Here is a 23,201-nt window from a genome sequence, read left to right as displayed (position 1 = left end):
TTCACAACTGCACCAGCCCGTACATTAGTGTCCCAATTTTTCCATATCCCCTCCAACATTTGTTGTTTTCTATCATACTAGCCAGTCTGACAGGTGTGAGGTGGTACCTCAGAGTTGTTTTAGTTTATATTTCTCTAATCAATAGTGATTCAAAGCATTTCTTCATATGACTATAGATAGCTTTGATTTCTTCATCTGAAAACTGTCTATGTCCTTTGACCATTTACCAACTGGTGAATGCCTTGTATTCTTATAAATTTACTCAGTTCTCCATATATTTGCTTCTCTTTTCTGCCTCCCTTTGCTTTTCTTTTTCAGTCTCTCTGCTGATCAAAATTTTGTCAAGAATAGATAAGGAGTGTGCTGTCCAGCATTCTCATTCTTAGGAACCGACCGACTCCATAGATGAACATATGAGCAATGGCTTCCAAAACTTTTTCAGTCCTCAGGTCACTTGGGCAAGATAAAAGACCCTCCAGCCCACCTCCTTACACACACACACACACACACACACACACACACACACAAACTGTCTGAACAACAAAAAAAACCTTTACAGAATTAATGAAAATAAATGAGATTAAGCCTACATTTGTTTTAGTGTCGTAAATAAATTATTCATGCTGACCACAAAATGACAGCCCACTCTGTTATCTTGCATATAGACATATGACATTCATGTGGCCAAATCTAAAATGGTAGCTGAGCCAAAAAAAAAAAAAACCAACCACCTACTGGGGCTCAGGAATGTGTTAGGTGTGGTTTATGCTTTTTTTTTTTTAAATGGAGTCAAGCTATGAAGAGCTAACTCAGGAATGAATAGAAAGTTGCCTACTTCCTCTTACTCCCAAACTCATGCTAAATATAGAGACACCCATGCCAGAGTAGCCCAGGGTGAGAATTTTTCATACCTTTTCTGGATTGGGGAAGTAATTACAGTTTGGATTTCAAAGGTCAGTTATGGAGTCAAAGGCTGAATTAGAGAATAAAAGTTAGCAAGCGGCAGGTAAGTGTCAAAAATGATGATAGTTTACTTTATGCAATTAGAATTTGAGAGTGGATTTTTAATGAGTAAAATTTATTGATGATATTAGAGCAGAGAACCTTTGAAAAGAAGGGTTCTATCTTGTGACTTCTTTCCATGCTGGTATGGGGTATGAAGTGGAAGGGAGGGATTTGACATATGAGCTTCAGAATCTTGGATAGCTCAGAGCATTTGTCATTTAGAAGCAAGAACTGAGGGAAAATAGAATCCACGCTGGAAACTGACTCTTACATTGATAGCCAGGGGTTTTCAACAGCACTGGGGAGAAAGTTGTGACAAGTCGCAGTGCCTACCAATGGAAATCAGCCTGAGTGCTCTCTTCGGTCCTTATGAGATAATGTGGATAAAGCACTTGGCAAACCTACATAAATGTCACTGTTATTCTTATCGGATTGCTCCTACTAGGTGTTGACAACAGCATCTTTTAAATTTACCCTCAACCGTAGCTGACCCACCTTTGAACCAACTGAAGGACCTACCTGTCCTTCCTACACATTTTGAAAATTACTGTAGGAAACTGGTAAAGGAAGTGTTTTTAAACCTGTGGTTCAGCTGGCATTGGAGAATTTCCATACAATGGAAGCTCCTGATGTCTATCCATACTTGTGATATTTTTTAACTAGACAAATTAATAGCTCTAAAAACCTCAGATGTTATAACCAAATTACTAATAGGAAGGCAGTGTCAAGACCACTGTGGTTTAGCATACAAATTCAACCACTGATTTTTCAGTGAAAACATGTGATGGTGACTTACTGTGTCAGTTTACTCATCTGTAGGTTAGTATATTAATACTTCACAGAGGTGTTTGGAGATTTGATTAATGCTTTTAGAGTACTTGGAAGTATTCCATAAAGCATAACATAAGAGCAAAATTCGTAAGAGCTTGGCCTTTAAAAACAAACCTGCCTAAGAGATGATAATAATAGCTAGCATTTATGTAATGCTTTAAGGTTTGCAAAGCAATATATATATATATATATATATATAAATTCATTTTATCTCCGCAACAACCCTGTGAAATAGTTGCTGTTATTATCCCCATTTTGCAGATGAGGAAACTTAGGCACAGAGAGGTTAAGTGACTACTGCACTGTCTTACCACTAGTAAGTGTCCAAGGCAGAATTCAAACTGAAGTGTTCCTGATTGCAGATTCTGTGCTCTCGCCACCCCTAGGAGATACCAAGCAGGTGTGTTCCGTCAACATCACCTAGTTTTCACGTGGGGGTCCTTAACGTCAGCGTGAGCTAGATTGTTGGTCATTGCCCGCTCCATCTGAAGGTAGCTGTCAGTTCATTTCAGAATTTTTCTTGCAAGGGATGTTGCTTCTTGCAAATATTTTAGATACTTTTTCTCAGCTGTCATTTATTAGTAAATCCAGTGTCATTTCAGTAACTCCTTGGGGGCGCAGAAAAGCAAAACGAGGAATCGAGTGACCTAAGTCGGTGCAAAATAAAGACAATGGGATTCTTCAGTGGTCGTTGTTTGAGGCCAGCATGGATATATTGGATTACTATTTACATTTTGCACGTTCCAAAAGTCTAAACTTTACCCCAGTCATCTAATTGCGTTATTGAAGTCATCTATTCTTTTCCCAGTTTTTCATTTTTGCTGGTGAGAAGCAAGCGGTGCTGCCACCTTGTAGCCAAAAGCTTGCCTGACTTGAATGTGTTTAAAAATCAAGTGAATGCCTGTTGTGCGGAGGAGCCTGCCCTTTCTCTTTGTCACTACTTGCAAAAACAACTTAAAAGACAAAGTTGGAGCTTCTGGCTGGGATTGTGTAATTAGCATAATCATGATGCTGTGCATTGTTCATCAGTGCACGCCCCTCAGCCAAATTTCCCATTAAGAGGACACCGATGTTGTCCTAGTGAATAAATCCCTGCACACATGATGCAAATCAGCGTGTTCCTGCCTGCTGTCCGGGACTGCAGTTAATTTTAGCCAGGGTTTGTTCTACAAGTTGTAAAACTGTTTACCCAAGTAGAAGCTCCAAGACTGAAATGTGAGTGCTCTGCCTAATATGATAGGAGCTCTATTTTAGACTTCAGATTGTATTTATGACTCTCAGAGCAGCCTTCTGAAGAATTGTTGGGGCTCAGGTTTCTATTGAAACGACCTGTAAGTACTGGGCGATTTAAAAAAAACAACTTGGCTTTGTTCCCCCCCCCCTTAAATCTGCTTGATATTTGTTAAAGTTTTAGTTACCTTTTGTCTCTTGGAGAACCTGGAAAGTGTGGGTGGGCACTTACGAGAAAGCAATGTGAACCGTTTAAAAATTTGTTTGTTAGCAGGTCTTTTTAGTAAGTGCAAATTTTCAGTGTTTCCAGTAGATGCTTAAACAACCCTCTCACCCTCAAAAAACTACCCCAACTCTAGCTTATGGTTAATGACCTATTTATTTATTGAGCTAGTTACAATATTTCATTAATGAAATGGTTCATGCAGTTACAAAAAAAAAAAGTTGTATGGTTAAACTTTATTCTCTATGGCAATCTGAATCTTTTAATAGCAATACTAAAATTAATTACTGTTATCAGTTTTCTTTTAGCTCTGAGTTTTTGCTAAAATAATGGAGTGTCAGATGTAATATTTTGTAGAGTTTGTACCATTTTTTAAAGGAGTTACTTGAAATGGATTGCCAGGAACGACTTAAAGAGGAGTTAGTACTTTTCATCAGAAGGAAGTAATGTCAAACATCTTCTGGAAGTTGCATAAAGTTAGATCTCTGAAGTAATGAAAATTCTGGGAAATCTCAGATCTTAACTTCTGTTCATCTAGCCAGTGTTCGTTACCACATGTCAGCTTAAATTTGGGTTGAAGATTGAAATAAAGATTTTAATAAAGAATGTCAGTGCTTTAAATGATTTGGATCCTCTTTCATGTTCTGAAATGTGTTTTAACTCAGAGGTCCCTGACCTCATGCCAGTACCGTGCTTGCAGCTCAAAGCCATGTAGGGATTTTCTTTGCCTGGTACCCCTTCAGTTGTACTACTGGCCTTAGGGATTTTAATCTCAGTGGAGCAGTTCAGGTGCTCCCCACATATCCGTATCTGAGAGGCTTCCATAACGAAGCAAGGGATGACAAGGTGTGGTACGAACTAGGAAAGGCAGTACAGTGTGCCCCACTTAAAACGCTGCTCTGCCATTATGTACTACTTGTTTAATAAAAGATTGAGAAAAGGAAGTATTTCCAGTGGTAATTTGTGAAAGGGTATTTTGACATAAAATAGGAAATAAAATAGAACTGATTTCTTTAACTATTTTTAGGAGGAAACTTTTAAACTGTTTTTACTGACTTGAAGATAGACAGTATAGATTAATTGTGGTTGTTGTAGTGGTCTCTCTCATTTTGAAATCTTTACTATTTAGTTTCAGTATTTTTGTGGCAATGCATTTATTTATCATAGGACATATTAAACCTGAGGAATCTAGTTCTCTATATTTTTATTAAAATCTTAAAGAAAATCACTGTTGATTAAATATTGATCCAGCTGGAGGGGACTTTATAGGTCATCTAGCCCTTCTCCCTTATTTTACAAATGAGGAGATTGAGGCCCAGAAAGGTAGTGACTTGTCCAAGGTTTAACGATACCGTAGAAAAACTGCTGAATTTGGAGCCTGAGGATCTGGGTTCAAATCCTGACTCTGTTACTTGCCCTCCTTGAGGCCAGGGGCAAGTTCCTTCACCTCTTTGTATCTCAGCTTCTCATCTGTGAAATGAGGGGGTCGAAGGTCCCTTCCAGTTCTAAATCAGTAATCTTAAATGATATCATTATCATTGGGATTCCGAGGCAGGTCTTCTAAATCCAAATCTAGGGCTCTTCCTACCACTCCATGGCATAACAGAAATGAATTTTAGGATATAATTCCTATTCTCTTGTCATTTAGGATATAATTCACTGTGATTGCCACCTTTGGGGGTAGTTCTGCATACAGATTTTTAAACATTTTTCCATTCCAGTGAAATTTCCAAAGAACTTGTAGCTGACACTAAAGTGTTTGTAAAATTAAATAATTTTAAGGAATTCTATGCATACACGATATGAGATGCAGAGAGCAGGTTAAAGCAAGAAGAGACTGCTTTACAGGGGGCAGTGGGGTCTGAGTGATTGTGATGCTGCTGAGCCTGTGGACAGTCTCACCCCCAGAGACGCGATGTGCCTGTTGGCAGTGGTAGTGATTACCAAGCCTGTCCAGAGGTGGTGGTGTCTCCTGATAGGTGGCTGGTTGTGACCTGGGCCATGCAGGACCATGCGTAAGGTAAGCTCCACTCTTGTGGAGCTCTAATCCAGGAGGCCTGTTTCGGAGAAACTTAGCCTCTGTCGCTATAGCAAGAGTCCAGGCCACACACTGCGTTGTAGCTGCATTGCACCTGCCTTCTCTGATGAGACTGCCACTTTCTTAGGAAAGCCCCAGAACATGGCTGTTCCCATAACATAGAAGCTTTTCATTTGCTGCTTCTAACAGGTTTGTTATTCCATTACTAGGCTCCTGTACACCCAAACATTTGTTCTTAAGTCCAAATGGGAATTTCTAGGAGGAGAAGGGGAGAATCCTTTCTCCCACGTCCCCTTCATCCCCTTCATCGCCTTCTGACCTTATTTGCCTCCATTGCTACTTGCTGACCATAATCTGTAACCATTGTATTTTGATTCATAGCAAAGTACTAGATCTGTGGCTATCTCTTTGTGCTGTTTTCTTTGAAAAGGGAATCCTGCAGTAAAGGGACTTTGTTATATTAAATAGTACCTGTTTTCTCTAAATTAAAAGAAATACTGAGCAGAGGGATGCCATCAGCATTGACTCTCCTCAGCACAACTTCATAGTGAAAGAATGGGGCTCTGTGAGAAAGTTTATTTTTTCTGCAATGGTATTGAAAACATGGGACTGCTGTTATTAGCATTTATTAGGCACCCACCGAATATGTACAGTGCACAAAGAAAGCACAGTCTTAGGTTTCAGAAGTCTTATATACTAATATTAGAAGAGGTACCTGCCCCTTCTCTCCCCCAACTCCACATACCATAGTAAGGTTGGAAGAGAGAGGCCATGGGAGAGAGGGAGCGAGGGAGAGAGAGAGACAGAGAGAGAGAAGGTTGGGGTAAAGAAGGGGCTATTTAAATGTTCAGTTTATCTGGGCTTCTGCCAAGTAGAATGAAGTTACAAGGTAACTGTCCAGGGATTGCTGCTTATCTCCTCCACTCAAAAGTTTAGTGACAGCTACTGTTCCTGTTAGGAGGCCTTACTCAATCATGACACCATTTTAGTTTTCTTGTTTCAGTTCTGTCGTTCTCTCTCTCTCTCTCTCTCTCTCTCTGTCTCTCTGTCTCTGTCTCTCTCTCTCTCACTCTCTCACTCTCTCACTCTCTCTCACTCACTTACACTCTCACACACAGTTTGACTTTGATGGCTACTGTATCCCTAAGTGAATGTAATGAACTTCTTTGTGATCTCAAGATAGGTGGGAGCTCTATTAAAAATAACATTAATAATAATAAATTCTGATTTGGGTTTCAGCTCCATTATTGGCTTGCTAGGTCTTTTGACAGTGAATCACTTCACTTTGCAGTGGCTCAGTTTCCCCATCCATAAACCTCGCATAATGCTCTGTCATCTATTCAGCTAAATAGGTTAACAAAATGCTTTGAGTTTCTCAGAAGAAAGGCATTACAAAGGATTACCAAGCATTATAATATAACATAAAGGGGTCGGATTGACATGAGTCAGTAGAGTAGGTCAAACAAGCGTGGATGCTGGGTATTAATAAACAGTAATAACACATACAATGTCTATGACTCAACCTTTCTATTGTTCTCATGTGCCTTGGTGATTTTCCTCTCTATAGCTGGAGCCCTTCACCAGTTTGTGTCAGTCTGGTGGAGGCTATGGATTCCTCTTCAAAATAATGTTTCTAATTTTTTTTTCTTTTTGGTGAGGCATTTGGGGTTAAATGATTTGCCCAGGGTCACACAGCTAGTAAGTGTCAAGTGTCTGAGGCTGGATTTGAGCTCAGGTCCTCCTAACTCCAAGGCCAGAGCTCATCCACTGTGCCACCGAGTTGCCCCCCAAAATAATGTTTCTAAATGCATAAAATGAAAAATTTAGCATTACAGAGGAAATCCTATAGTATGTAGTTATATTCTGCTGAAATATAGTTATCAAAATGTTACAAAAAATAAGTTCATGGGACCCCAGATTAAAAACCTCTCCCCTATTGAATGTCAGCTTCTTGAGAGCCGGTCCAGAAATATGTAATAAAAAGGTCACATGGCTAGTTAATAGCAGTACTAGCAACTAGAATCCAGAGCTCTTGACACTCCAGGCCACTGATGCATTTATCCAGGAGGATTTCAATGTAGTATTGTCTGAAGGCAAGAGATGACCTTTTACAGCCTCTTCTGGTCCTAAGAGGATATTATTTTGATCTGATAGTATCTTTTATCACTTGGGAAAAACCGCCAGCTAATCCTCATAATAATTAGGATTTCTTTTCCAAACCTTTATTTAAGTAAGCCTGCCTTAGATGAGAGTCAAATGAGATTCTCATTTCTAATAGGCAGCATAACATAGTAGACCAGACTTCAAGTCAAGGAGTAGTTCCTGGGTTCGAATTCTGCCTCAAACACTTGCTAGTTGTGGGACTACAGGCAAATCATTTAACTTCTCTGGGCCTCAGTTTCCTCAACTGTAAAATGAAGGGGTTGGACTCAGTGACCTCTCTCTGGTCACTTCTTGGGGAAGCAGAGTCATCCTTAACTTGTCTCCTTCTCCCTCCCATGTTACTATGTCTGTGATCCTTTGAGGTGACGTATGTGAAAGCAAGATCCCTATACAAAAGTCACGCAGTGGTGCTGGTGTCGTTATTGAACTCAACTCTATATCTATCATAAGAAGGAAGGTCTTTTGTGACAAAACTGGCGCTAGGAGTCAAATCAAGGAGCCTTTAATCTTGACCATTAGTCATTGCATTTGTGTCGAGGATGCCTACTAGGTAGGCGTGTTCTCTGAACCCATTTCAGAGAAGGCAACTATAAATTATCTTTGAGTAACACGTTCCAGTGTTGAGTACCCACTGTCCTTCAAGGGAGAACCTGCTCTATGCTGTCTTCCTCAAGTCAATCATTTCTTTTGGTTAGGAAGGAGAAAGGGAACTGCAAAAATCCGCAATTCTGGCAACGTCAGCTACGATACCCACCCTCGAGAGAAGAAGCCCCAGCAAGCTCACCAGCAGTATGAGGACTCAGGTGGGGAATTCCTTGTCACCTTAGGGAAATCCAGACACAGTAACAAAGGGCCAGGGCCAGTGTGTGGAATTATCTCAAGTATAAGTAATTTGGTGGTTCAATTCTAGGTGGTACAGTAGATAGAGTGCCAGAGCTGGAGTCAGGAAGACCTGAATTCAAATCCAGAATCGGCCACTTACTAGCTGTGTGACCCTGGGCAAATCACAATGCTGTTTGCCTCGTCTGTAAAATGAATTGGAGAAGGAAATGGCTAACCACTCCCATACCTTTGGTCAGATGGGCTCACAAAGAATCAGACGTGACTGAATAACAACAAAATTACTACTCCACTCATTAGGTTGCAACTCCCGAAGATTTCTTTCCTTTTTATTTGTCAACCCACTAAGTGTTCTGACCTCTTCAGATACTCATAATATAAATTTGTTATATTTAGTATGTCTTTGTTCACTTGTTGAGATGTTTTTAATGTGTTATTTTTTTGACAGTGTGGTCTTGCCTTAGGTTGTAAACAAAATACTGAGATTGCGTCTTTGAAATATTTAAGACAGCATCTAGCACTGTAATACATGCTTCTGATGCTAATGAAGAAGAAAGGGTTCTTTGAGGACACTTGTCTGCAGTGCTGTTTAAGAAGCGGTGTGTAACGTTGCTCTCTCCAAAGATGAATCTCTCTGGCTTAGGGGAAGGTGAGGTTTTGGGGGAACAATTGTTTGTTTTTATTGGTGCCTGACTAGTCTTACTCCTAGTGAGAAAATTCTCTACTGATGCAGATTATCAACTATTCTGGCATTTATAGGCTTAGAGAATTGTCTTAGCATTGGATTTATTACAGCATTAGGCACATTAGGTGTTTAGTACTTCCATAAAATCCAGGTTCAAATTTGTAATAATGGAATTAATCCCATCTACCTGTAATTGGATACATATTTACAGAATATTTTAATAATCTTTAAAGTTAGAAAAGGCAGATCCCGTAGGCAAGGAAGGGTAGCTTATCTTGGTTTATCAGGCTTTACAAAATTCTTACTGCTCAGAAATAGGCTCCTCCCTACTCCCTGCTTTGATCTATAAGCCTGGTGACCCTCTGTCAGGTTTGGAAAATGCAAAACTTGGGCCCAAATAGATTTCCAAATTGGAAGGCACCTTTGGACAAGTTCTGTTTTCATACCAGCTCTCAGATGCATTGTGTCTTTGATTCCAACTGCAGCAGCCACTCTAGGGCAGGCTGTCATTACTAATCTCATTAGGGTGTTGCAGAGCTCCAATCCATGCCACACAATACTACCAAAGTCATCTTTCTTACCTAGAGATCTAATGTCACCCCTCTGTTCCAGACTCTTTCATGCCTTCCTATTACCTCCAGTCAAGTTCATTCAAGGTCTCCCACAATTCTCTATCACTTTGCCTTCCCAATCCCTTTATGTGTGTATGTGTACTGTGTTCATGGCTGAACAACAGCAAAAGACATGATGGCAGGGATTCAGGGACTTAATTGGACAGCTAGATGCTGGGCTTGGAGTCAGGAAGACTCATCTCCCTGAGTTCAAAACTGGCCTCAGACACTTACTAGCTGTGTGACCCTGGGCAAGTCACTTAACCCCGCTTGCCTCAGTTTCCTCATCTGTAAAATGAGTCAGAGAAGGAAATGGCAAACCACTCCAGTATCTTTGCCAAGAAAACCCCAAATGGGGTCACCAAGTGTTGGATATGAATAAACTGGAAAACAGGAACACAATAAATGTTGGCAGTAGTTATAGTTATTTAAACTCATGTTGGGTATATTACTGAGGGAAAAGTAGCATATGTAGAGACACTACTGTCATATTGCTCTATCGTATAACCATATATCGTATTGTCAGTTCTTAGTTCACAGGATGCGTGAAAAACTCCATTCAGTTTTCAGACAATGCTGAGGCAGCTAAGTGGCATTATGGATAGAATGTTGGGCTTCCAGTCAAGAACTCTTGAATTCAGATTTGATTTCAGGGGCAGCTAGGTGGTGCAGTGGATAGAGCTCTGGCCGTGGAGTCAGAAGGAGCTGAGTTCAAATTCAGCCTCAGACACTTGACACTTCCTAGCTGTGTGATGCTGGGAAAGACACTGAACCTCCCTGTGCCTCAGTTTCTTCATCTGTAAAATGGAGATAATAACAGCAAGGTTGTTGTGAAGATAAAATTGAGATAATATTTATAAAGCTCCTGGCATAACTTTTAGTGCTATTATAAATGCTAGCTGCTGTTGTTATAGTACAGTTTAATTTTCTTTATATCTATATAGATGTGTGTATATAAATTCTGTGTGTATATGTACACACACATCCCTACAACGTATATTATACCAAATGACTTCTAAATTGCAGATTAAAAGATATCATGTGTAAAGTGTTTCTCTAGACAAGTGGCCTCCAGACTTTTTTTTTGATCAATAAAAATAAAAATAATTTGAACATGAGCACATATTCCCAATGTGTGTATATATGTATGTGTATATACTTATTTATAAACATACGTATTCTGTCATGCTAACAGTTGTGAGCATTATAAAACTTACATAAACATAGAAATGTTAAAAGGGTGAAACAGTATTGAGTTCTAGGGCCAGTGGGGAGCCACTGGCGTTGGCGCAGGGGGACGACATGCTCAGAACTGGCTTTTACGAGAATCATTTTGGCCCCTGAGGGGAAGCTTGGCCTGTGGAGGGGGGAGGCCTGGCAGTCATGAGGGGAAAGGAGAGGTGATGAGGATCTGCATTGAGGTAGAGTCGGTGTGACCAGAGAGAAGGGGCCACGGGTCCTCCACGATGTGGAAGTAGAACCAAGAAGATTTGGCAAATGATTGGATGGGGGGAGGGGCGGTAAGAGAGACCGAGGAGTCTGAGATGACAGCAAGGTTGTGAGAGACTAGGAGGATAAGTGTGTCCGTGCCAGTGCCAGTGAAATATGGAAGAGGCTAGGTTTGGGGGAAAGGATTATTTTATGTAATGATATCTATGCTACAGGTCAAAATCTATCCATGTCTTCTCATGAGATAAGAAAACTAAGGTGCAGAGAGGGGAGCAAGGATTGGTAGAGGGGCAGAGCAATGATTTGAACCTACCTCTCTTGACTTCAATAACAGCAGTCATGGTAGACACTTCTGTTGCGCTTTAAAGTTTGCACACAGCACTTTTCGTGTTGTTTCTTCTTAGGTAACACGGCATCAAGTCTGATGGAACCAGGCTTAGCCTTCAGTTCTTCACCAGAAAGGCCTTGGAAGTACCATGGGTACTTCTGGTCTGTCACTTTGGGATCTAGCTTAGCAGGGCTATCCCAGCTTCCTTGTTGGAGTAGTTGTGAGAACATCTCCAGGGCACAAGAAAGAGGTTGTGGTGGTTGTCCTTGTTCATTTTTCAGTCACGGCTGACTCTTGCTGACCCCATTTGGAGTTTTCTTGGCAGAGATATTGGAGTGGTTTGCTATTTCCTTCTCCAGCTCATTTTACAGACGTGGAAAGTGAGGCAAACAGGGTGAAGTGACTTGCCCAGGATCACAGCTAGTAAGTGCCTGAGGCTGGATTTTAATTCAGGCTTTCCTGACTCCAGGCCCAGTGCTCTGTCCAATGGGCTGCCTCACTGCCCCGAGAAAGAGGACATTGTATCAGTTAGGTACAATGCTAGCAGGTAGGGATGAAGCAATGCTTTAGGATGATAGAGGCACCTTACAAAGGGTCCATTTTGACTGCTCACCCATATGCCAGACTTCCCCTGATCAGGTCCTAAATTAGGCTGCATGTTAGACCCAGTATTTTTTGGATGGTGAAAGGAGAAGAGGCTGGGAAATGTGCCCATAATTGGCAAAGTAAGAGGGGGAATCCAGCATATTTTTAAAAAAACTGATTAAAGTGCTCACTTCAGCAGCACATATACCAAAAGTGGAATGATACAGAAAATAGCATGGCCCCTGTGTCAGGATAACATGTAAATTCATGAAGCATTCCTCATTTTTTGTTAATATGGAAATGCCAGTTCCATTTGGTATTGAAGTTTAGAATTTTTAAAAAAAATTTTAACTGATTAAAGCACTGATTTTGACATCATGTCTAAACGTTTTAAATCCCACAAAGGATCATGCTTCCAGATCCAAAAATTATTTCAAGTACTTTTTATGTTCTAATCTCATGAGATTGAGACACAAAGAGAATATTTAGAGTATCAGTGGTGAAGGATGAAAACGTCAGGCCATCTAGCTAGTGTTTCTCAGGCACCCGTCTCTGTGGTATCAAAGTGTACAACACCAGTGTTTACTAGAAATGATACGACTTGCAAGCATGAGAATTTACTAGTCCCATAAATTCTTTCAACCATTGCTGTCAAGATGACCTCTTGGCCACCAATCGGGAAGGTTATTTTGGGTAAATGTTGTTTGTGCTGATGGCAGTCAGCCTAAGAGAAACCTGTGCAAAAAGTCCTGTCTGTTAGCCTGCTTTGTTACCGTGAAGCATGTGCCCAGTTGGACGAGTATTTGAAGAGTCTCTGTAAGCCGTTTGTTTCTAAGTTTGACCTTGGTTTGAGTACGTATGAAGTCGACTTTTTATGTGGACTCAAAAACAAGCACCGTTACGTTACAGTTGATTATTAACTACAGTGGAGGCTTTCAGGAATAAACAAAAGGAACATCCCGTATTGATTGGGCCAGCACATTTTGATCTACCGTGTTATGTCGGGGTGGTTTCCTTGCTTAGATGCAAGCAAAGAAGAATTACCCTGGGTTGAAAGCTGGGGTTCTCACAGAGGAGAACACTGGGAGTTTTGTCACCTATAGTAGGAGGCTGGTTTTCCCACTGTCCTTTTCATCTTGCTACTCTTCAGTCTCCCAAGCTCTTACTTCATCTCTTTTTCCTCCCTTTCCTCAACTGTCTGTCTCTTCTCTTTATCCTGTAAAATGTAGGGTAGAGAGTTCCAGAGGGTTTTGCTTTCCTCTGTTTTGTCTTGTGCAAGGCAAGCAACGTCTGGATACAGTATTCTTACCCTATGTGGAAATTGAGATACTCCCAACAGGTTAATTTCTCTATTCCCTGGTGGGGAAAAATGCGTCTCAAGCCTTTGACATGAGACCCCGGACCTGGCGGTGCTCCTAGGGAGACTATGGTGGCTACCTCAGCCTGTCCCCTCAGCCAAGCACTTTCAACTCAGTTTAATCAAAAAACTTGCATGGTCCCAGCATGAACACAGACATATTGAATGCCACATCTAGAGGGAATAATTAGAGTGATTAAAACCGAGTGAATTAAAATTCTTTGCCAGTTGAATTTTTTAAATTCCCTTCCCTCCTAAATGGAAAAAGAAACCTGCCTATTCACTTTTTCTCTTAAAGGTATAAGAGCCGAAAGAAACATTTTCAGGTGTTATAGAATTAAGGTGGAAGAAAGGAGAGAAAAATATCATGAGAAAAAGATGGCCCCGAGATTAGGATTTTGGATGAAGTGAGTCTTCTTTGTTTTATCATCTTTCACCACAGATTAGAAAAGTTAAAGAGTGTGTTGTGAGTGGTGTTAGCGCAGTGGGGTAAGGGCTTATGAGGTGATATCATCTTTTATAATAATTTTAAAAACAAGGACTCATGCTGTAGGCTTTGATTTGAAATTGGAATGGCAGCTGAAGCAGCAGAGAGAGAATTGCTGGGATGTGCTGTCACCATCCGAACCAGCTTGCTGTCTCAGAGTGGCGTGTTCTTGTGTACCTAGGCAGGGGCTAAATAGCCCCTAGCTGGAATCCGATACACTTCTGGGCAGTAAAGAAGTGTAGACTGTGTCCAGAAAATGGAGATTTAGAGGATCGTACCTCAGCTCTGCCACTCTTATTCTCATCGGTAATTCTTGCCGTCTTTACTTCTATTGACTTCTCCTCTGTGTTCCTTTAACTACTAGGTTATGGCATCTCCAGGCTCTGGGAGACTTGTCTGTGATGATTAAAGAGATACAAAGGTTCTAGCTGAAGAGGAATGATTCAAGGGTGATTCCCTATGCCAGAAGAAGCTCATAATTAAGCCGGTCCGGAGGTTGGATTTCTTTTACAACCTCTTAAGACAGATACTTGCAAGTAAGTCATTTAAACTATACTGTATTTTGAAGGGAGTAGGTAAGCAGGCAGTGGTTTTGACTAAACTGTTTTAGCTATATGGATTTTTGTGTGTGTGTGGCAAAAACTTCCCCCTCTCTAGTAATCAAAATCTTCTATTTTATCTTTTATTATAATTTTTGCTCTGTAGCCAGTTATGACAGTTGGGAAAGATATAACCTACTATTCTCCCATAACTATTTTGCAGTTTGATTTCATGTTTGAAGGACTGTTGTGTAGAAGAAAGATTCATTTTGTTTTGCTTGGCCCCAGAGGGAAAAACTATGGGTGGGAATTGCAAAGAGGCATATTTGGATTTGATATAGGGATGAACATCTTAACAGTTGGAGCTGTTTTGGGAAGTTATGCCTTCTCCCCAATTGGATGTCTTTAAGGAGAGTCTAGGTGACCCTTTGTTCCATGTATTCTACAAGGGATTCTTGTAGTGGTATGAGTTGAGCTAGAGACGGCCTGGAGGGTTCCTTCCAATTCTGATGTTCCGTGATTTATTCTTCTACTTGCTCCCCAAACCTCTACCCACAAGAAGGATGAGGGCTGCTGACAGCCTACATTTAATAATTGGTTCCATTGTATGAGAAAGCACCACTTCTTGCCGTGGCAGAATAATACCGCAGTTTTAACACACACACACATACATACACATACACACACACACACACACAGAGTTACTTTTTGCCTATTCTGGCCTTTAACAGCTTTAAAAAAAAATCATATATTTATAAAACAGACCCCAAAAAATTAAAGCAAATTAAGTAAACTGTTTCACCCTTATAAAATCTCAAGGAAATAGATATAGAGAAGTTTTTGTTTGTTTGGTTTTTAGATTCTTATTTCCAAATGGTCAAATAATTTATCCAGCAACATTTATCATAGCCACTAAATTTTCCTGGAGCCCAGAAAAATTCAGAGTGGATTTTAAAAATCCAATAATATTTGATATACATATTTGGTTAGATTTTCATGAAACTTTGTGAGATAAGACTGTAAACAGAAGTTTATAGTCTCTCATTGTAATGAAAGGGGAATAGTGGTAAAGATGGAAATGGAGTGGGTGGAGGCATTGATAATGGAAGCAAAGGAAACTTATGTTGAAATTTTTACAATCAGGTGAAAATGTTAGTGGATCCACAAATAAAAAATTAATTCTATAATTTGATTGGGCAGATCAGTGATAAAGGTAAGTCTAGTTTCTTAACTTTTGGTCCATTTCTTAATAGACCTGAACAGATATTCTCATATAGCAAGAAGAAAGAGGCTGGCCAAGTCAATTTAATAATTATTTCTTTTCTGTCTTATTTGGGCCGTTGCCTAAAAACAGCTGCTTAAGAATTTATGGAATGAGGACAAGAAAATACAGTATTTGATAGCAAAGCATGAAAAATGGTTAAGATAAAAACCATCTGGCAAGTTTTCCGCTTATATTAGTGATGTTATTATGTAAAATATCAGGGTTTTATAAGTAGTGTTCAGATTTTTTTTTGGGGGGGGAGAAAGGTTCATTATAGTTAGAAAATAAAGAGGCAGGTGAGGATAAAGACATCTATTTATGTACAGAACAGTTCTTTTTTAAAATAGTGGCTGAGACCAAACTATTTCCCCAATATAGCTCTTGGAACTAAGCCGAACAGCCCCACATCCAGAGCATGGGATTAGAACAAGTAATCTGAGGAGACAGTGTACCTACTCTCAGGGTTTTGTCATGGTGTTGGGCAATAGAAATGTGTTTATATGTGTAAAGTGACTGGCTCAAGGAAAACCTTTACCCATTTAAGAAAGAAGATATAACCAGTAATTTGAAGAAATGTCAGTCTGGACAGTGAAAACAGAAGAACATATTATTACTTAGAAGTGAAGAATGTTTACAGCAGAAATGCAAAACAGAAATACAAAAATGCAGAGAAACTTCCTGAGATCTATTCAAAGCTCCTACCCAGAGGCAATTGTGCAAGATAGTTATCTCTACATGGTTCCATGGCTGTCCTTTAGGAGTTCATTGCTGGGCACATGAAAATACTTAACTGTTTTAGCTGAGATGTAAATTTTTATTCTTTGCAAAAGAGTCTTGGGAGAGATGATAAGCCTCCTTATGACTCTTTTATAGAAACACCTAGAGGTAGAAAGGAGAACCTTAAAGGTCATCTGATACTGCTTCCCACAGGATGCTGATGATGCTTTTATAATCCTTATAAGAGATGCTCTTCCAGCCTTGGGCTCTAATACTTCCCATGGGGAAGAGGTCACTATCTACTAAGGGAGACCAGTCTATGGATGGACTGTTCTTTATATTGAGCTAAAACTTTCAGAACTTAGCTTTTCACTTGTCGCCTCTCTTTACTCTCTTCTTTAGGTTAAATCATTCTAACTCCTTTCATTTTACCTTATAATCATAGCATCATGGGATTTGAAGCCGAAAGGGATCTTAGAGTTTATCTAGTTGAACTCCAAACAGGTTCAGGGGTGAAATGACTCCAAAGGTCAGTCAGGAAGCAAATCCAAAATTTAAAACCTCTGGTTCCCTGAATCCAAATCTAGTGTTCATTACATCGAGCTAAGATCGGTGTAGCAGTTTGCTGAGGACCACCATCAGATAGGAATCCCTAATATTAGTGGGTTTTCACTTCCCAGTGCAGTGGAGGGCAAGACTATGGGATTGGGGAAACTGGTTTGTTTTTTTTTAACAGCTCCCTTTTGTCTCCTCCTCAAGTCCTTAGATACTACCAGGATGTCAGGGACTTTTGGACTACTCTCTTTTCACCTCCCCCTCTCCCATTAGAAACAATGCTTTTAAGAGAGCTATGATCAATGTTAACTTATTGGTTTTTACATTTATTTTTTTTTTTCATGCTTGCTGGTATCGTGTTAGTTTTTTCTATAACTAGGTAATGCATTTAGGGAAAAAATAATCTGAATTATACTCATTATATGATGAGCTGCCTCACAAATTTATGAAGCAATTAGTAATGGTTTTAATCTCTCTGGGCTTCAGTTTCCTCATCTTTAAAATGAGAGTTAGATTTAGATGGCTTCTAAACTTCCTTTCATCTTTAAAATTCCACTATTCTGTGATTTTGTTGTATGTTGTTTCTTGTACACCCTAAAATACTTTGGAATTATCCAAGTAATATTTGTACTTGGAATATGCTGAGTATAAAAGACTTGGAAGGGTGTTGCCAACAAAATATTATCATCTCATTTTGTTACACAGTTGTGGTCAGTATGGACATAGAGTATTGATGCTAAACCTCAGGAGAAACATAATGGAAATGAAGAAGGTCCAGAGCAGCTGAGTGGTATAATAGATAGAGCTCTGGCTTGGAATCAGGAAGATCCATGTTCAGAATCCAGCCTCAAATACTTACTAGCTCTATGACCCTGGGCAAGTCATTTAATCTCTGTGCCTCAATTTCTCCATTCTTTTTTTGTTGAGGTGGTGTTTTTTTTTTATGCCAGATATATTTATTTGCATGTAAAAGGCAAGAAACTGCTAGTACTTTTCATTTTTCCTCTTTTTGAGCAAAAAACAGTTATTCTGCTATTATCTGTGGATAAGCACCTTCTTATCCAATATTAGATCAGTAGAGGATGTGATTTCTAACTCTAAAATGCTTCCATTTACATAATATGGCATTGGGATCTGTCCTTTTTATATTTCATTATTAGTTTCCATTCAAGTTTTACTTCTGCAATTAGATAACTTAATTTGAATTGGAACCTGAAAATCTGTCCTGTCAGTCATCTCCATAAAAAATATGAGTACTAGGTACTTTTTAGCCTTCAAAATTACAGTCTAATTTTTGGTTCCAGTATGACTGACCTTTTTCAGAGTAACACAAAAGCCTTAAGAAATATACGTAACAATTGTCATTGTGCAGGGAAGAATTTCTCTGTTAACTCAAAGAGAAGCAAAAGATATTTTTGTCATATGTTACGGCAGATGAGCTCAGAACAACATGCATTTAGAATCAAGGTTTCATATTTAATATCCCCATATGAGCGATCTCTCCATTTGTAAAATGAGGGTAATAATGATACTTGCCTCCCGGGGTTGTTGGAGGATAAAATGAGATAATATTTGTAAAATGCTTTGCAAACCTAAAAGCATTGTAAAACATGCTAGCTATTTAAAAAAAATAAGAACAATTAAACGTTAAAAATTGTCTTTACATGTAATTGGGGGGAACATAAAATATTGTTTAAAAAAATAAGAATGACTAAAATGAACAAGGGAATAGGATCTTTATATCAACAGACCAACAGATTGGGAGTATAGGAAAGGAAAGTTGAGAACATATGTCTATGAAATTACAAAGGTGATTGTTAGGTGCCATTCTTGTTTGCCAGATTTTGGACTATTGGACCTACAGGGTGTCTTTGAAGATTGAAAACTATGATCTGGCATAAATAAAAAGGAATATGGTACTCCTTTACACAACAGGTAAAGTAATTACCATGAGAGGTACAGTCCTAGCAATAGACCAAGTCTTCTTTCTGGAGTTAGAATTATTGAATATGAAGATGACCATTTTATTGTACTCTAAGCATTCATTGTCTTCAGGCTTTTTTTACCTGAATCCTCATGAGATTTTTGTTTTAGTACATGAAGAATTGAGTAGCTGATTGCCTCTCCAGCTTGGTAGGACCTTGGGAACTTTGTGCCCCACCTCCAGAGCCTGCAAGAGCCCCATTACCAGGATTTTATAATGACATTTCAGAATGGGATTTTTGTGAAAGCCACTTTCTCTTATTCTTGCCAAAATGTAAAACATCTCTGAAGTGATTTCAGCCTGCTGATTTGTGGAGGAAACGGCATTGTCTCTCTCACCACTGGCTAGTGCAGCCAATGCCTGCTTTCCTCTCCTCTGGGAGTCTGCAGAAAACTCTTACTAACCAGAAGCATTTTTTCTTACCTCTTGATTCCTTGCGTGGACCATCAGCAGTCTGCATATGGTGCCTCTTGATCCTCCTTGTTCTTCAGCAATTTTAAATGATTGTCTGCTTATCTCATTCCTCACCGTGGCTGCTCCAAACATTTTCCTTTTTTCAAATCCTTAAATGCATTGGATGACTCAGCCTCCCATGTCACTGAGAAGTTTGGTGCCATGCTGTCTGAGCTTCCTTAAAACTCTCCTCTTTATCTCCTTTACTCTTAAGGCCCAAAAGAGAAAGCCATCATCCTCCCTTCTTAGCATCTCTAGCTGCCTGTTCCAGTTCCTATTATGTCACCTTAAACTCGGCACAGGCCAAACAGAGCTCATTAACTCTTCCCCAGTCCTGCTTCTTCTTGTGATTTCACGGTTTATGTCTGTAGTATCACCATCTGTAATACTCACCCAGTCTTCCCATGCAGTAGACATTTATTAAAGACCCCTGGGTGCTAGGGATACAGTCAGAAGAACATGTTTTGTCTCTGCTTTCAAGGATCCCGCCATCTTGGTGTGAGTCTTCTTTATCCTTTCTCATAGCCAGTTACTTAACAAATTCTGTTGACTCCATGTCTGTAACAGCCCTTCTATCTGTCCCCTCTTCTTTTCCTCCATTACCAGCACCCTTATTGATTCCCATTCGAGCTGTCAAAATAACCTGCTAAAATATCTTCTCGATTCCACTCTCTTTCCCTTTCGGTCCACACTTTGTATAGGTGATAGTTTAGTCTTTATGCGCAAACCAATTCACATTCTTTCCTTGCTCAGAAATCTTCATAGGATCCCTAGTGCCTACCAAGTAAAGTTCAGGCTTCTTTGCCTAGCATTCAAGTCATTCATGATCTGGTGCTACCCTGCCTTTCCAGCTTTCTCTATATTAATCTATTTAACATACCTTGTGTTTCAGCAAAACTGAAGTACTCTATGTCACCCAAACATTCTCTGTACTATCATGTTGCCATGCTTGTGATGTCCTCCTGCCTTTGCCTACTGAATTTCTTTACATCTCTTAGGCTGGAATAAAGTTTACTGTGCCTCAGGTGAATCAAAAAAAGCAGTAATTGTAGTCACATTATAGGTATGATAAACAAGAAAATTACATTATACTAAAAGAAGCCATAGACAACAAATTAATATCATTAGTAAATTTATGTGAATGAATGAAAAAAACGCTTATGAAACTGTACAAAACACTGTGCTAAGTGCTGGGAATATAAATGTGAAAGTAGGATAGGCCCTACTCTCAAGGAGTTCATTGCCTACTGGGGTAGAAAATCCATATGGAAGGCTTCAGCTGCAAGTCAGATGGGAAGGTACCATTGTTCTCACAGTCATAGCCTCAGCACATGGTAATGCCTCTAATTTAATGTCATTTTCATTATCGAAGTCATGTCCGTTTCTAAACCATTTGACGGTGCCAGTGACCCTGGGGACAAGCTCCTGTGGCTTTGGCACCTTACAGGAGCAGGGGTGGCTTTCCAGGATGACGGCTGAGGGCACTGGGCTTGGAAGCATGGCTGTTTCCAAGGCTCTTGGGTTCAGGGTCCTGGGCTGTTTCCTTTGGGGTCTGAGGTGAAATGGCAGTCAGAGTCACAGGGGTGGTAGTGGTTTGACTTGCCTGACAGCTATTGCCTCCTGTCTTTCCCTCAGGGGGCTTGTTGCTTCAGTTAGAGTACCTTTCCTGCTTTCTGGGTGGCAGCTGATTGGTAGCTGGTGGGGAAGGCCAGTCCCCTTCTCGATAGCACTTGTTTCTCTGGATGATAGCTTGGGGTCTGGGGAGTGCTTCCATTCCCAAGCCTCGTGGGCTTCTCAACCTGTCAATTGAAGTTGGTCAGCAGCTGTTGCTGGTGGTCACCTTGCTTCTTCAGCTAGGCTGGCTTGCTTGCCCTGTGGGTGGCTGCTCATTGGCACTTGACTTCATTTAGTAGTCATGGCTCCAATTGCCATAGCTTCTAAATTCATAAAGAGAAAAATTAACTGAGTTACAAGAAGACATAGTCACATAATAATCATAGGAGACTTTAATGTCCCTCTCCCAGGTTTGGTCATATTTAATAGAAAGCTAAACAAAGGGATAAATCTAGAATTGGACAAATTGCTGAAGTCTTACTTATCCTTTGAGGTCTGCTGGAGGTGGCTAGGTGGTGCAGGGGTTAGAGTAGCGGGCCTGAAGTTAGGAGGACCTAAGTTCAACTGTGACCTGAATTCAAATGTGATGTTACTAGCTATCTGACCCTGAGCAAGTCACTCTGCCTCACTTTCTTCAGCTGTAAAATGGAGATAATAATACCACCCACCTCCCAGGATTGTTGTGAGGTCCAAAGGAGATACTATTCATAAAGTGCTTAGCACAGTTCCTGGTACGTAGTAGGCAATTAATAAATTATTTTTTTCTTTCCTTTCTTCCTTCCCTTCCTTCTTTTCTTCCTTTCCTTTCCTTCCTTCATTCCAAGCCCAATTCAAATGCCACCTTCACAAAGCCTTCCATAATTTTGCCCATTGGTAACATTATCTTTCTTACAAGAACTCACTTAACACTTTGTATTTCTCTAATTCACCAACCAATTAAAACTTTGTATTATACTTATCGTGTTTATGCCCTATCCCCCCTTCTAGATTCTGCTAGATAACTTGATGAAGGGAAGGATCATAGGTAAATTTTGTCTCTCCTTCAGCACCTAGTATTGGCCCCTGCACATAGTAGGGACATAATAAGTGTTTATTGTTTCTTAAAGGACCCTCTGCTGGAATATTTTTGGAAGAGTTGAATTTGGTCATATTGCAATGTAGTTTGAGTGGCGGTATGTTGTTTTTGCACAGTTGTATAACTTTTTTGTATTTCATAGTCATATAATTTCTTCCAAGGCCTTTCTTGGAGGCCAAGCTGGCATTTTAGGAAAGGAAAATGTCTTTTAAATTATATTAATTCAGCTTGTTATAAGGAAAAAAAGTTCTGGTCTTGGAGTCATGAATTCAAATTCTGCCCTAGTCCTTCATATGTGCGACCATGAGCAAATCATTTAACCTATCTGAGCTTCATTTTCCTCTTCTGTAATAACCCTAGTACCTACGCCCTAAGACTGTCCTAAGGATCATATGAGATGATGTATGCAAAGTTCTTTGCAAACTTTAAAGTATTATATGAATGTTAACTATTATTCTAGTGCAAAGATAGTAATCTCATCAGCAGGGGTACTTCCTCCAATGATACAGGTCACTACTCCTCTATGCCTTAGTAGACATCTTCATGGGTTGCCAAAAAAAAAAAAAAACAACAACACCCTGTGGTGGCCAAGTTTCCAGTGATGAGCCTCTCTTCCTTTAGCTAGGTTGGTCCCAGGTTGAATGTCAGTGATCTGATCTGTCACGGGGCCCCTACTCACGTTCTTTCCTGCCTGCTATAGTTTGCCCTTTACTTGGCACTTCAGTGACGTAGCTTTGAGAACCTTGGGTCACTTCTACAGCACAATGAGGCATTGGAGGAAGTGTTTAGAGAAGGGGAAGAATGCATACAGGTTTGCCATCCATAACATTGCCTGTTAGAGAAGAGCACAAAAAAGCTACTGTCCATTTAGGATAGTTGTTTTCTCTCCCTCTCCCTCCCCCTCTCCTTCTCCTCTCTTCTCTCTCTCTCCGCTTTTCATTGCTATATTTTGCTTTTATATCACCCAGATTTCCCCTGTATTTTCCCCCTCATTCCTCCCAGAGATCCATACAAGACTATAAAAAGAAAAATTTTAAAAGAAGAAAAGAAAAAAGATGAGTAAAATTGATCAATACATTGAAAAAAATCAACATATGGAATGCTCCATACCCATGGACTCCTACCTCTGCAAAGAAGTGGAGCTGCCCATTAGTTCTATATTAGTACT

General features: G+C 39.9%; 1 protein-coding gene and 1 non-coding gene across 11 annotated transcripts in view; both read left to right on the top strand.

Moving 5' to 3' along the window:
- The window catches only part of SLC20A2 (solute carrier family 20 member 2), a 114,082-nt gene that overhangs the window by 34,875 nt on the left and 56,006 nt on the right, over positions 1–23,201 (top strand). For 2 of the 10 annotated variants that reach the window (XM_020969567.2, XM_020969565.2), the window contains exon 2: positions 14,197–14,368. The exons of 2 other annotated variants lie outside the window; for them this stretch is intronic. The gene's annotated coding sequence lies outside the window, so the exon portion shown is untranslated. 6 more of the 10 variants (XM_020969566.2, XM_020969576.2, XM_020969564.2 and 3 more) reach the window with 6 other exon arrangements.
- Positions 12,172–12,275, top strand: LOC144456008 (U6 spliceosomal RNA). The gene has a single exon (XR_013484920.1). It is a non-coding gene; the product is annotated as a U6 spliceosomal RNA (small nuclear RNA).

The sequence above is a fragment of the Phascolarctos cinereus genome, unplaced genomic scaffold (assembly GCF_003287225.1).
Source record: "Phascolarctos cinereus isolate Bilbo 61053 unplaced genomic scaffold, phaCin_HiC Scaffold_2;HRSCAF=192, whole genome shotgun sequence".
Lineage (NCBI taxonomy): Eukaryota > Metazoa > Chordata > Mammalia > Diprotodontia > Phascolarctidae > Phascolarctos > Phascolarctos cinereus.
The sequence above is the reverse complement of the archived record's forward strand: the minus strand, read 5'-3'. Positions and strand labels throughout refer to the sequence as shown.